Source organism: Macaca nemestrina, chromosome 9 (assembly GCF_043159975.1).
Source record: "Macaca nemestrina isolate mMacNem1 chromosome 9, mMacNem.hap1, whole genome shotgun sequence".
In the NCBI taxonomy this organism is placed as follows: Eukaryota; Metazoa; Chordata; class Mammalia; order Primates; family Cercopithecidae; genus Macaca; species Macaca nemestrina.
Window position 1 is genome coordinate 35,065,641 of NC_092133.1, and position 15,630 is coordinate 35,081,270.

The 15,630-nt window shown below is 40.3% G+C and overlaps 1 protein-coding gene across 9 annotated transcripts in view; it reads left to right on the forward strand.

The window, feature by feature from the left end:
- The window catches only part of LOC105478425 (heparanase 2 (inactive)), an 870,370-nt gene that overhangs the window by 619,485 nt on the left and 235,255 nt on the right, over window positions 1–15,630 (forward strand). The window lies entirely within an intron of this gene.

Here is a 15,630-nt window from a genome sequence, read left to right on the forward strand (position 1 = left end):
TCTTACAATAAGCATTGAAGGGCTCAAGACTGTGAGAGGAAGCTAACAAGCAAAGAAGGTGCTCCAGCTTTTTCCTTTTTCTAATCAATATGGTAGTGTTTTCTCAAGGCAAAAATTCAGCTGGTTTTTTGTATCTTAGAGTTTACTATGCTTCCTAGCCTCAGTGAAAACAGCTTGGAGGCAGCATAAGATACTGGAAAGATGGTCGGATTTGGAATCAGATCCTGAGTTTAGCCTACACTAACTACATGAATTTGAGAAAGTCTCATAACCTCATAACCTCCTCCACTGAAACACAGAAATATCTACCTTACTGGATTGTTTTGAGGACTATGGGAAGCTATACATATAAGAAACTGAAAGCATTTTATGACAAAGCTCTATTAATGTCAGTATTGTTTTCATTGTGGTTATTTGTATATGATTATAAAACAGTTTTACATAAAATATTTCTTTTGTTTTTAATTTAAGTTCCAGGATACAAGTGCAAGATATGTAGGTTTGTTACATAGGTCTGTGTGTGTCATGGTGGCATGCTGCACCTATCAAATCCATCATCTAGGTTTCAAGCCTAGCATGCATTAGCTATTTATGCTAATGCTCTCCCTCCCCTCGCTTCCCCACCCCTCCGACTGGCCCTAGTGTGTGTTGCTCCCCTTCCTGTGTCCATGTGTTCTCATTGTTCAACTCCGACTTATGAGTGAGAACATGCGGTGTTTTGTTTTTTGTTCCTGGGTTAGTTTGCTGAGGATAATGGCTTCCACTTTCACCCATGTCACTGCAAAGGACATGATTTCATTCCTTTTAAGGCTTCATATTATTCTATATTGTGTCTGTACCATATTTTCTTTATTTAGTCTATCATTAATGGGCATTTGGGTTGGTTCCATGTCTTTGCTATTGTAAATAGTGCTGCAATAAACATACATGTGCATATGTCTTTATAGTAGAATTATTTATATTCCTTTGGGTGTATACCCAGTAATGGGATGGCTAGGTCAAATGGTATTTCTGGTTCTAGATCCTTGAGGAATTGCCACGCCATCTTCCACAATGGTTGAACTAACTTACATTCCCACTAACAGTGTAAAAACGTTCCTATTTATCCACAGCCTCGCCAGCATCTTTTGTTTCTGGACTTTTTTAATAATCGCCATTCTGACTGACATGAGATGGTATCTCATTGTGGTTTTGATTTGCATTTCTCTAATGATCAATGATGTTGAGCTTTTTTTCATTTATTTGTTCGCCACATAAATGTCTTCTTTTGAGAAGCGTCTGTTCATATCCTTTGCCCAATTTTTATGGGGTTGTTTTTTTCTTGTAAATTTGTTTAAGTTCTTTGTAGATTCTGGATATTAGACCTTTGTTAGATGGGTAGATTGCAAAACTTTTCTCCCATTCTGTACGTTGCCTGTTTGCTCTAATTATAGTTTCTCTTGCTGGGTAGAAGCTCTTTAGTTTAATTAGATCCCATTTGTCAATTTTGTCTTTGGTTGCAGTTGCTTTTGGCATTTTTGTCATGAAGTCTTTGCCCATGCCTATGTCCTGAATGATATTGCCTAGGTTTTCTTCTAGGGTTCTTATGGTTTGGGGTTTTACATTGAGGTCTTTAATCCATCTTGAGTTAATGTTTGTATAAGGTGTAAGGAAGAGGTCAAGTTTCAGTTTTCTGCATATGGCTAGCCAGTTTTTCCAGCACAATACATTAAATAGGGAATCCTTTACCCATTGCTTGTGTTGTCCAGTTTATCAAAGATCGGATGGTCGTAGATGTGTGATGTTATATCTGAGGTCTCTGTTCTGTTCCGTTGGTCTTTATGTCTGTTATGGGACAAGTACCATGCTGTTTTAAATACTGTAGCCTTGTAGTATAGTTTGAAGTCAGGTAGCATGATGCCTCCAGCTTTGTTCTTTTTAGGATTGCCTTGGCTATCTGGGCTGTTTTTCAGTTCCATATGAAATTTAAAGTAGTTTTTTCTAACTCTGTGAAAAATGTCAATGGTAGTTTGATGGGGATAGCATTGAATCTATAAATTACTTTGGGTAATGTGGCCATTTTCACAGTATTGATTCTTCCTATCCATGAGGATGGAATGTTTTTCCATTTGTTTGTGTCCTCTCTGATTTTCTTGAGCAGTGGTTTGTAGTTCTCCTTGAAGAGGTCCTTCACATCCCTTGTTAGCTGTATCCCTAGGTATTTTATTCTCTTTGCAGCAATTGCAAATAGGAGTTCATTCATGATTTGACTGTTGTCTGTTGGTGTATAGGAATGCTTGTGATTTTTGCACTTTGATTTTGTCTCCTGAGACTTTGCTGAAGTTGTTTATCAGCTTAAGGAGTTTTTGGACTGAGATGATGGGGTTTTCTAAATACAGAATCATGTCATCTGCAAACAGAGACAACTTGACTTCCTCTCTTCCTATTTGAATACTCTTTATTTCTTTCTCTTGTCTGATTGGCTCTCCAGAACTTCCAATACTATGTTAAATATGAGTGGTGAGAGAGGGCATCCTTGCCTTGGCCAGTTTTCAAAGGCAATGCTTCCAGCTTTTGCCCATTCAGTATGATATTGGCTGTAGGTTTGTAATATATAACTCATTATTTTGAGATATGTTCCATCAATACCTATTTTATTGAGAGTTTCTAACATGAAGAGATGTTGATTTTTATCAAAGGGGTTTTCTGCATCTATTGAGATTATCATGTGATTTTTGTCAGTGGTTCTGTTTATGTGATGGATTATGTTTATTGAGTTACATATGTTGAACCAGCCCTGCATCCCAGGGATGAAGCTGACTTGATCGTGGTGGATAAGTTTCTTGATGTGCTGCTGGATTTAGTTTGCCAGCATTTTATTGAGGATATTTGCATCGATCTTGGCCTGAAGGTTTCTTTTTTTGTTGTGTCTCTGTCAGGTTCTGGTGTCAGGATGATGCTGGCCTCACAAAATGAGCTAGGGAGAAATCCCTCCTTTTCAGCTGTTTAGAATAGTTTCAGAAGGACTGGTACCAGCTCTTCTTTGCACCTCTGGTAGAATTCAGCTGTGAATCTGTCTGGTCCTAGGCCTTTTTTGGTTGGGAGGCTATTAATTACTGCCTAAATTTCAGTACTTGCTATTGGTCTATTCAGGGATTCACCTTCTTCCTGGTTTAGTCTTGGGAGGGTATATGTGTCCAGGAATTTATCTTCTTCTAGATTTTCAAGTTTGTTTGTGTAGAGGTGGCTATAGCATTTTCTGTTGGTAGTTTGCATTTCTGTGGGGTCAGTGATGATATCCCCTTTATCATTTTTTATTGTGTCTATTTGATTCTTCTCTCTTTTCTTCTTTATTAGTCTAAGTAATCTATCTATTTTGTTAATTTTTTTCTAAAAACCAGCTCTTGGATTCATTGATTTTTTTTTAAGTGTTTTTCATGTGTCTATCTGCTCTGATCTTAGTTATTTCTTGTCTTCTGCTAGCTTTTGGATTTGTTTGCTCTTGCTTCTCTAGCTCTTTTAACTGTGACGTTAGGGTGTTGATTTTGACATCTTTCCAGCTTTCTGATGTTGGCATTTAGTGCTATAAATGTCCCTCTGCTTTAGCTGTGTCCCAGAGATTGTGGTAGATTGTCTCGTCTCTTTGTTCTCACTGGTTTCAAAGAACTTCTTTATTTATTCCTTAATTTCATTATTTACTCAGTGTTGGCGTCCACGTGTTTCCTAAACAAAGGAATGAACACACAAGACAACACAGGATGAGACAAACATGGCGGCCACCCCGAATGACACACTTTGCTTTATTTTATACAGTCGTTTGTGGAATGTTGCCAAGTCACAAGACACATTGTTGTTTTTCTGACCGTTCCCTGACTTTCTGGATTTTCAAGATGTTTACACATAAATCAGCCCCCAGGGCCTGCTGTTTGCAGCTGGCTCCTTTGTCCTCCCTGTTTGCAGGGAAGGAACGCCCTGCTTCGTTTGCAAGAGTAGGACTTATCGGGAACGTCTTGTTTGTGAGCACGTAGTCCTCTACATCTCCCCCTTTCTTTATTTACAAGTTTGAATTTCTTTCAAAACCATCATTACATGTTGGGCTCACTGGGATTCGGTGTTTGCCCTTTGGCACCGTCTCCAGCAGACTGTGAAAATGACAAATGCAAGAACAACAATCAATACATTACTAGAAACAGAAGTCAGCAAAGTTTTTACAGGGCTCATAGGGTTCAAAGACATCAAACTTTGTGCAATACCAGTCATCAAATCTGCACCCGTAAGCAATGGTAACTGATTGTGAAATGTTTCAGAAATGTTTTGTGTTAATTCTTGTATTTCTAGGGAAAGATTATTATGACCAATTAAAAGTCTCTTTATCTCAGTCCAATTATGTACAGTGCTGTTAAAAGGAACAGGAGTAATACAAAATTGGGTAGTATTCCAATCACATTTTAACAAAGCTCGAGTATTCAACACTGTTAGCTGATCTCCTATCCAAGAAACCAATTGTTCCAAGTTATCCACTTGTTCGGTCAGATGAGCATCTATGTCTCGTTGTTGTTGCCACAACAAATGAAATTGTTCATGCCATTGTTGTACGAATTCTGCATTTTGTATACTCTGGGGTAGAGCTAGTCCAGCAACAGCGGCAGTGGAAGCAATTGCTACAAGTCCCACCACCGCTGCTACGACAACCCCAACCACTCTCTGGCTGCAGTTGACAAGATCTTGCATTACTTTGTAAATTTGAGTAACCCCAGCAGATTCACTCCAGGCATGTGTTAAGTTCACAGGTAGCCAGGTTTCTTTTCTGGCTCTTAGTATATATAAATCGGAATGAGACTCATTCCAATTATTATTCCACCAAGTAGTATTTATACAACTTAAGAATGTACAATTGTCCATACGGTTAACTACCCGTGTATAATTATCCCATTTAAAAATTCCTGTTAACAACAAATAAGGTTTTCTTACACATGCAATAGCATATCTAGAACTATTTCGATGCAAAGATATATGGAAAGGATTAGCAATATTAGTAGTAAGATTTAAGGACATGTTTCCCGTGAAAGTGAACATTGGTTTACCAGCAGCTAGCAAGTTCCAAATATGACTTTGTATTTGTGAGGTATTAGCCAAATGCGGCATAGGGGGTGATAAACCACATCATTCCAAATAATAGTTTCATTGCCATCTGCAGCGATGCTGTGATTACCTTTATGCCAATGCAGGTTGACATGGCTGAATTTAGTTTGAAAATCTCCATGTACACTCCAATCTGTAACAAGATATTTACGACTCTTCTCTTTTACTTCTAACAACAATTGTGGCCCACTACTTCTACATCTAGTCCACTCTAGTTGGGAAACACCTCCGGACACATCAGGGATAGGGCATAAAGATAATGTACTTGGCAGAGTTTCATTAGGTACTGCAGTATGATTATACTTAAAACTTTGAGCCACAATAAGCATAGTAAAGGCAGAGATATGACTATGGTTATAGCGAAGAGCCCAAGCCTCATGAGAAAGATGCAGACAATGTGGACTACTCCCAAGACATATAGGTAACCCTTCAACCCCAAATTGATATGAACTATTTACTGTGCCAGTGTCTAATTCAGGATCCTGGTTTAAAAAAGGCGATGGCATCCAAGCAGTATCATTAGTAAGTACTGGGACTTTTCTGTCTCCCCAGGCCATACCTTGATATAAGGGTGGAAAAGGAATATAAGCCCGGTATGTAAATTCTCCAGCCGTTACCTGACAATTTACTACGGACAGCATAGCCAGGAATAAAGTCAGTGGGGTTTTGGGCTTCCCAGCTTGTTGAACAACCCCTTCAGCTTTCTGAGTAAGCTTTTTCAGTTGACCCCATGTCGGGGGCTCTGCACGTCGAGTCCCGAAGGTGAGTGTTCTCTGAGCGCTCAGATTCAGCTCCTGAAATTCCTTGAGGAACTCTTCGGATCAGCTCCTCTTCGCCATGGCACTGTTTCAACCGTCGAGATGGAAACCACTCGTCTCCGGCACCTGTACGGACAAGAGCATAGCCTCGGCCCCATTGTAAACTTTTCCTTTTAAATATTGCCCTTGTAATGAAGGATAATACACCCACAGATTACTGTTTTGCGGCTTTTCTAAAGACTGTTGAAAATGTTTCACCACTGCAGACTGCTGTAATTGGCGCCAATGGTTGAGAAAATTTAAAGTAAAAAGGGCTTTCAGAATTTGATATTTTGGGGAATCTCGCCCATCTCCCCCTTTTTGTTTTAAAAGTTGTCATTTTAAGGTAGCATTGGCTCTTTCAATAATTGCTTGACCTTGACTGTTAAATGGAATACCAGTGGAATGACGAATATGGTATAAATAAAGGAAGGCAGCCAATTTGCGAGAGCAATAAGCAGGGGCACTATCAGTTTTTAGTTCAGCAGGAACTCCCATAACCGCAAAGCAAGTAAGTAAATGAGTAATAACAGAGTCAGCCTTTTCAGAAGGCAATGGTGTAGCCCATTGGAAATGTGACCAGGTATCAATTGTATGATGAACATATTTTAAACGACCAAAAGAAGGAACATAAGTTACATCTATTTGCCAAATGTGATTTTGTTGAGTGCCTCGAGAATTAATACCTGGACTTAAAAAAGGTGCAATAATAGAAGCACAAGATGGGCAGGCTTTGACAATAGCTCAGGCTTGACGGCATGTTATAGAAAATCGCCATTGTAATCCTAAACTATTAGTATGATGTAGTTGGTGCTCATCCTGAGCCCGTTGGACACTTCCAATAAGTAAGGAATCAATCTGGTTATTCCCAAAAGTTAAAGGTCCTGGCAAAGACGAATGGGAGCGAATATGAGTGATGAAAAGGGGGGCAGTGCAAGAAGTAAGAGCTATAAATAATAAAGAAAATAATTTTTGTAAAGGAATTTGAGGAAATAATGGTAAAGAAGTTTGAGATATATGTTTAGTTACGTATACAGCGTATTGGGAATCACTAACTATATTACAAGGGGTTTGAGGCCAATCTTGTAGAACCATAAGAATGGCAAAAAGTTCTTCTTGTTGTACTGATTCAAATGGGTAGTGAGAAATTTTGAATTATCTGATGTCTAGTATCCAGCTTTTCCATTGCTGGAAGCATCAGTAAAAAAGGTAGGACCTTTAACCGGAGTGTAAGAGATAGGATTATATGGCAATAAAGAATATTGTTGCAGAAAAGCAAATAATTTATTACTAGGATAATGCTGAGAAAAAGAACCAGAATACTCAGTGCAAGCCACTTGCCAACCCTCATGAGTTTTCAATAGAGATTCAATGTATTGATTAGATAATCAGGTAATAATTTTTATAGGGTCAGCACCAAGCAACTGATGAGCTCGATGTCATCCTTTAATAATTAATTCAGCCAATTTATCAATATATGGGTGAATTTTTTTAATGGCTTTATTAGCCAAAAACAGCCACTCCAGAATATTATTATCTTGGTGTAAAACGGCTATTGCGAATGGGGAGTATGAAAAGACACAACGAAAGTGGAAGATTGGGTGCAATATAATCAAGGTGAGCTTCACTAATTCTATTTTCTACAAATGACAATTTTTTTTTTTTTCTGCTACAGGGGATAATTGACAAGAACTATTTAAATCTGAATCTCCTTCCAAGGTAGCAAATAGATATTCCAATTTGTAAGTAGGGATGCCTAAGATGGGGCAAAGCCAATTTATGTCTCCTAACAGTTTTTGAAAATCATTAAGGGTTAAAGTTGATCTCTTCGAATTTGAACTTTTTGTGACCGAATATGCTTTTCTGCTAAAAGGTATCCCAAATATTGAATGGGAAATTGAGTCTGTATTTTCTCAGAAGAAATATGTAAATTATATTGAGTTAATTGTTGTTGTAAGACCTGAAAAACTTGACCTTGTAGGACTTCATCAGGAGTTGCTAATAGAATATCATCCATATAATGGTATATTAACACAGTAGGGAATTGACATCTAACAGGACTAAGGCTCTATGAACAAACTCTTGACATAAGGTAGGACTATTAAGCATACCTTGAGGAAGAACTTTCCATTGATATCTTTGAGTAGGCTGTCCATTATTATATTCGGGAACAGTAAAGGCAAATTTTTCACAATCTTGGGGTTGTAACGGGATAGTAAAAAAACAATCTTTAAGATCTATAACCATTAATTTCCAATTTTGTGGGATAAGAGCTGGATTAGGAAGCCCAGGTTGTAAAGTCCCCATAGGTTGAATACAAGCATTTACAGCTCTAAGATCAGTTAATAAGTGCCATTTTCCTTTTTTTTTTTTTAATTTAATGACAAACACAGGGGAATTCCATGCAGAAGTACTTGGTTCAATATGCCCCTCGGCCAATTGTTCCTTGACTTAATTCTTTAAAGCCTTAAGTTTTTCTTTAGATAATGGCCACTGTTCCACCCCAACAGGAGTTATAGTTCTCCACTTCAATTGTAAAGTTTGAGGCTTGTGGACAGTGGCTAAGAGTTTAAAGGATTGTAGCCCATTTTGAACATCATAGTTTTGGCAGTGGAAGAAATATGAGGAATGCTTAAAAAGGCACCAAATTGTTGTAAAAGATCACAGCCCCAAAGGTTAATATTAATGGAAACAATATAAAAGAACACTTTTCCTTGTCCTTCAGATCCTACACAGCTCAGGGGCTCGACACTTTGGTAGACTATAGAAGCAGTACCTAGGCCGGATAGAGTAACCGATACTTGTTTCTTTTTCCAATGATCAGGCCATTGAGCCAAGCATATAACAGATACATCCGCTCCTGTGTCGACTAATCCCTCAAAAAGTATCCCATTAATTTGCAATGAACATAAAGGTTTTTGATCAGAAACTAAAGTTTCCCAGAAAACAGTTTTCCCAGTACTACCAAAACCTCCTTAACGAGACACATCTCTAGATAGGAAAGGAAAAAAAGGCAATAAAAGCAATTGTGCAATACATTCCCCTGCTTCTAGGCACTTAAATTGTGAGACTTGTACCATAATAAGGTATTGTGGTAGGCCTGCATTGTAATTGTTGGGGCCCCAAGCCTGCGGGCCCCGGTTCCCGTTTCCCGGGGGGGTGACAATAAATTTCCACTCTTATCAGTTTTTGAACGACATTCATTTGTCCAATGTCGACTTTTTCCACATCGTTTGCACTCCCCAGAAGGTAACTTTGTCTCTTTAGTAGTCGGGAAGCCCACTTTTTTTGGGCATTCTTTCTTAAAATGACCTGGTTTCCCGCATTGAAAACATACACCTTGTTTAGAATTACTCTGTAAGGCCTTAGAAAGTGCTCCAGCGAACAATTGAGCATTGTAAATAGCTCCTCCAATGCCTGCACAAGCCCGAATATACTCATCTAAATTAGCTCCACTGGCCTTTAAAGTTCTTAATAATTTTTGTTGCAGCTTTCATTTCTTTCAAAAATTTAAATTGTAGGGCTGTAAAAGTCACATTCTGGCCACCGTTTGGGAACTGAGCATTGGGGCCGAAAGCAGCCCGTGTTATTGGGAATAGATTTAATTCCTCGAAATCATCCTTTTCCTTCGATTCCTTCTTTTCTCCTACAGGAGGAAAAGGCACAGAGAAAACCTGACCTGACATAGGCAAAGAGGTTGGAGGTAGAGGCAAAGGGAAATCTTTTTCCAAAGGAGCAGAAGGGAAGGTAACAGGGAAGGCTCGTGGCGGAGAAATAGGAGAAACAGGAGCAGCAGCGCCTTGCAATTTTAACAACTGTTGTAACATCTCTAAATTACACTGCAAATCAGAATTTCCTTCAGATGAAGGAGGCATTAGCTCTTCTTCCAATTCCTTGTCCTCAGCAACCAGGGCGTAAATATGTTTCGCTCTAGGATCATTCCTCTCTAAAGCTTCAGATGCCTTACCTCCTGTGGCAGTATCGCCATGCTCTGAGTCAGTTTCAAGTAACTCTAATGCCTGAGTAATGGAACTACACAAAGTCCACAAAGTCAGAGGCATCGTTTGCCCTCACTGATGAGCTTGACACAGGACTTTAACCACTTGTAACTATTCCTTTCAATTTAACTGCACTTTGGTTTGATATTGAAACCAATAACAATGTTGTTCAACAGGGGCAAACAATCGCTTCAAAGTCTTTTCTTTTACTTCTACTCCTATAGACATCAGTCCCTGGAGTAACTGCAAATATTCAGAGGCCAGAGAGGTGGAATTCCCCATAATTTTCCCGTGGGTCCCCCTTTCTTTATTTACCTGCCTGGGGTGTTCCGCCTCCAGTTCCTTGCTCTCGTGGAGCCACGGACCCTGCTCGCTGTGCCAGATGTTGGGGTCCGTGTGTTTCCTAAACAAAGGAATGAACACACAAGACAACACAGGACGAGACAAACATGGCGGCCGCCCCGAACGACACACTCTGCTTTATTTTATACAGTCGTTTGTGGAATGTTGCCAAGTCACAAGACACATTATTGTTTTTCTGACCGTTCCCTGATTTTCTGGAGTTTCGAGATGTTTACACATAAATCAGCCCCCAGGGCCTGCTGTTTGCAGCTGGCTCCTTTGTCCTCCCTGTTTGCAGGGAAGGAATGCCCTGCTTTGTTTGTAAGAGCAGGACTTATCCGGAACATCTCCTTTGCGAGCACATAGTCCTCTACAACTCAGGAGTCATTCAGGAGCAGGTTGTTCAAATTCCATGTGGTTCTGTGATTTCTGAGTGAATTTCTTAATCCTGAGTTCTAATTTGATTGCACTGTGGTCTAAGAGACTGTTATGATTTCCATTCTTTTGCATTTGCTGAGGAGTGTTTTACTTCCAATTGTGTGGTTGATTTTAGAATAAGTGCCATGTGGTTGACTTGGGGTGGAGAGTTCTGTAGATGTCTATTAGGTCCACTTGATCCAGAGCTGAGTTTAAGTCCTGAATATCCTTGTTAATTTTCTGTCTCGTTCATCTGTCTAATATTGACAGTGGGGTATTAAAGTCTCCCACTATTATTGTGTGGGAGTCTAAGTCTCTTTATAGGTCTCTAAGAATTTGTATTATGAATCTGGGTCCTCCTGTGTTGGGTGCATTTATATTTAGGATAGTTAGCTCTTCTTATTGAATTGATTCCTTTACCATTATGTACTGCCCTTCTGTCTTTTTTGATCTCTGTTGGTTTAAAGTCTGTTTTGTCAGAGACTAGAATTGCAACCCCTGCTTTTTTTTGCTATCCATTTGCTTGGTAAATATTCCTCCATCCCTTTATTTTGAGCCTATGTGTGTCTTTGCACATGAAATGAGCCTCCTGAATACAGCACACTGATGGGTCTTGACTCTTTATCCAGTTTACCAGTCTGTGTCTTTTATCAGGGCATTTAGCCCATTTACATTTAAGGTTAATATTGTTATGTGTAAATTGCATCCTGCCATCACGATGCTATCTGGTTATTTTGCACCCTTGTTGATGCAGTTTCTTCATAGTGTCATTGGTCTTTATATATTGGTTTGTTTTTGCAGTGACTGGTACTGGTTTTTTCCTTTACGTATTTAGTGCTTCATTTAGGAGCTCTTGGAAGGCAGGCTGGTGATGACAAAATCTCTCAGCATTTGCTTGTCTGGAAATGATTTTATTTCTCCTTCATTTATGAAGCTTAGTTTGCCTGGATTTGAAATTCTGGGTTTAAAACTATTTTCTTTAGGAATGTTGAATATTGACCCCCACTCTTTTCTGGCTTGTAGGGTTTTTGCTGAGAGGTCCACTCTTAGTCTGATTGTAGTCCCTTTGTAGGTGACCTGGCCTTTCTCTCTGGCTGCCCTTAACATTTTTTCCTTCATTTTGACCTTGGGGAATCTGATGATTATGTGTCTTGGGGTTGATCTTCTCGTAGATTATCTTAGTGGAGTTCTCTGTACTTTCTGAATTCGAATGTTGGCCTGTCTTGCTAGGTTGGGGAAGTTTTCCTGGATGATATCCTGAAGTGTGTTTTCCAACTTGGTTTCATTTTCCCCATCTCTTTCAGGTACTTCAATCAGTTATATGTTCGGACTTTTTACATAGTCCCATATTTCCCAGAGGTTTTGTTCATTCCTTTTCATTCTTTTTTCTCCAATCTTGTCTGCATGCTTTTTTCAGCAAGATGGTCTTCAAACTCTGATATCCTTTCTTCTACTTGGTTGATGTGGCTATTGATGCTTGTGTATGCTTCACAACATTCTCATGCTGTGTTTTTCAGCTCCTTCAAGTTATTTATGTTCCTCTCTAAACTGCTTATTGTAGTTAGCAGCTCCTGTACCCTTTAATTAAGATTCTTAGCTTCTTTGCACTGGATTAGAACATGCTCCTTGAGCTCAGCAGAGTTTGTTATTATCCACCTTCTGAAGCCTACTTCTGTCAGTTCATCCATCTCATCCTCTGTCCAGTTCTGTGCCCATTTAGAGGAGAAGAGGCGCTCTGGCCTTTTCGGTTTTCAGTGTTTTTTTTTTTTTTTTTTTTTCCGCTGGTTCTTTCTCATCTGCATGAGTTTGTCTACTATCGATCTTTGATGGGGTTTTTGTAGGGACTTTTTTTTTTTTTTTACCTAAATATTTCACAAAATCTTTAATTATTATTTGTTACTTTTAAAAAATTGAAATTCTTTGTCAACTAATATATGAGTTTTTATTATTATTATTATACTTTAAGTTCTAGGGTACATGTGGATAATGTGCAGGTTTATTATATATGTATACCTGTGCCATGTTGGCGTGCTGCACCCATCAACTTGTCAGCACCCATCAACTCGTCATTTACATCAGGTATACATTTTTTTTGTTGTTGATGCTATTGTTTTTGCTTTCTATTTGTTTTTCTTGCAGTGGTCAGGTCCCTCTTCTGTAGGGCCACTGCGGTTCACTGAGGGTTCAGTTCAGGCCCTACTCATCTGGTTCACTCCCATGCCTGGAGATGTCACTTGAGGAAGCTGGAGAACAGCAAAGATGGGTGCCTGCTTCTTCCTCTGGGATCTCTGACCTCAAGGGGCACTGACCTGATGCCAATAGAAACACCCTCTATAGGGTGTCTGACAACCCTGTTGGAGGGTCTCACCCCAGTGGGTGGCAGGGAGAGCACAACCTGTTTAATGAAGCACTTTGACTGAGGGGATGTGCTTCACTTGGGTGAAACCCACTTGTCTGGGCTGCCTGGATTCCCCAAACTAGCAGGAGGAAAGACTAAGTCTGCTGGTCTGCAGAGACTGTGGCCACCCCTCTTGCTAGGGACTCAGGCCCAGGGAGATCAGAGTTCTGTCCCTGACTCCCTGGCTAAAGTTGTTGGAGTTCCTGCAGAGAGGCCCCACACAGTGAGGAGGGATGAGTCAAGGTCAGGCCTGAAGAGGCACTCCGTCAGCAGTCTGCCACAGCCCCTGTGTTGGGCTGCGGTGGATACCTCTTGAGACTAAGCCGTCCATCATCCCTGGCTCCAGCAGGGGAAAAGCACAGCCTGGAGCTATAGAGATGGCTGCTGCCCTTCCCCAACCCGGGGAGCTTAGTGTGTTAGGCAGCTATGGGTCCCAGAATTGGCTGTCACCCCTCCCCTAAGGAGCTCAAACAGCTTAGACAGCAGGGAGCCACAGTTGTGGTGCTGGTCACCCCTCCTCCTGGGAGCTCAGCAGGCTTAAGCAGATACTAGCTTAGTGGCTGTTGAGAATCTACGCAGCTCCATGGTTGGGACCCTTGCCCCAGTAGTGTGGACTCATAAGTGGGATCTTCCAATCCATGGGTTACACAGTTCCATGAAAAAAGCACGTTTTCCCAGGCTGGGTAGCACACTCACTGACTGCCTTTCCTGGCTCAGGATGGGGGCTCCCCTGCCCTGTGTGGCTCTCAAGTGGGCTACAGCACCACACTGCTCTTCCTTCCTCTCTGTGGGTCACGCCAACTGGCTAGTCAGTTCTGATGACAGAACCTGAATACCTTGGTTGCTGGTGCAGGATTGGCTCGCTGTTATCGTTTTCTTTTGTTGTTTTTTTGTTTTTTTGGTTCTTTTGATGGGAGCCTCTGATCACCTCTGCTTTTAGTTGGCTATCTTGGCCCCATCCCTATATAAAATATTTCTATTTCAGAGATTTTAGAAATTATTTTGGAGGAGTAAATTCCACGTAAACTCTTGTTTTTACATTTCTTTCTTTGAAATGACACTTGTGTCTAAGATTATCTAGGTTTTTTAATTTTTTGAATATCTGAGAAGGAGGTACAAAATTTCATCTCTTCCTCTTCATTCTTGGGCCATCCTACTTCTAAGATTATTATCAGATCTTCCCTGCTTAGAGCAGCATAGATGGCAGGGATAATATTTTGAATATTAATCTGTTTTCTTTCTCCTTGTATTTTTCCATTTTCCTTCTATCCATTCAAGAGCTGGTCGTGTGCCTGTTGACAGGGTAGCACATGACAGGAGGAAAGGCAAATACTGCACAAATCTTTCTGGCTTTTGAATTCCAGAAGAGGAATTTTAGAGGCATAGGTCCAGAAATAGTGAAGAGAGTAGAGCTACTCTCCCAAACTCAAAAGAGATTGTCCTAGGCTGGGGAAAGGAGATGAGGTAAAGAGAAAGAGAAATCCGTTGGCTTCAAAAGCAGAGGATATCTGTGCCATGCTTCCCAATGACTGCTGCTAGGAGGGTTGGCATGACTCCATCAAAAATTGGCTATTTGGAGTGTTAGGAGATGTACTTCTGTAGCCAGTAGGGAAGCTGGTAATCTCTATAATGGAATTGACAATATCCACCTTACCAAGCAGGCATTTTTAAGAATTATAAGAAATAACATGTGAATGGCTGGCACTCAGTAGGTACTCAGTAAATGTTACATTACCTCCAGCCCACATTGACATTTTGGCCCTACTCATCAAACCAGTTCTATTCCTTGATCATTCCCATGTGCCATTTTCTACTTTCTTGCTTGAGGACTGCTGAATGGTACTGGAGAAAGAAAGGCAAAACCATTCAGACAAAGGCTAAGCCATGGCTTCTGTGGCCTCCTCCTCATCCTCCATCCTTGTCCTCCTTCTCCTCCTCCTCTTCCTTCTCTTTTTCTTCCCCCCTTTTCACACTCATTGTGTCCTTCCCCTTCTTCTTTTCCTCTCCTTTTATAAACTTCACTTTAATGCTAACCAACAGTCGTGGCATCCAGCCCTATGTTTCTGTTATGTACTCCTCTAGAGAGTCTCAATTCTCTTCTGCTCTCACAGCAAATCAGAGCCTCTGTTTAGGCCACACACAGCAACCCACAGAGCATGAGCAACATGCATCTGCCTTGCAATATTATGCTGGGGTAAAGTAGAGACAGGGCCTTCTAGACAAAACACCATCTTTCTCCCTGGAGGAAGAATTCTTCAGTTAAGAAGTACTATTAAAGATTGCTTCTCCCTCTGAAGAAAAGTTCCCCACCAGGGTCTCCAAATAAAAGAAATATCTTAAAGAGCTGAGATATTCCTTTTGGTAACTACAAGTTGACTCCCTCAACTCCTGGTTATAACCATGATAGCACATGGCCTGAGAACATGTGGATAGGGAGAAGGAGGTAGGTAGATAATTGAGTTATTCACAGACATGCAATATATGAGAGACCCTGTGTCATCTTTGGGCCCCCAGATGCATCTTCATGTTCTATTGATTTTCCTGGAACCTCCAGAAA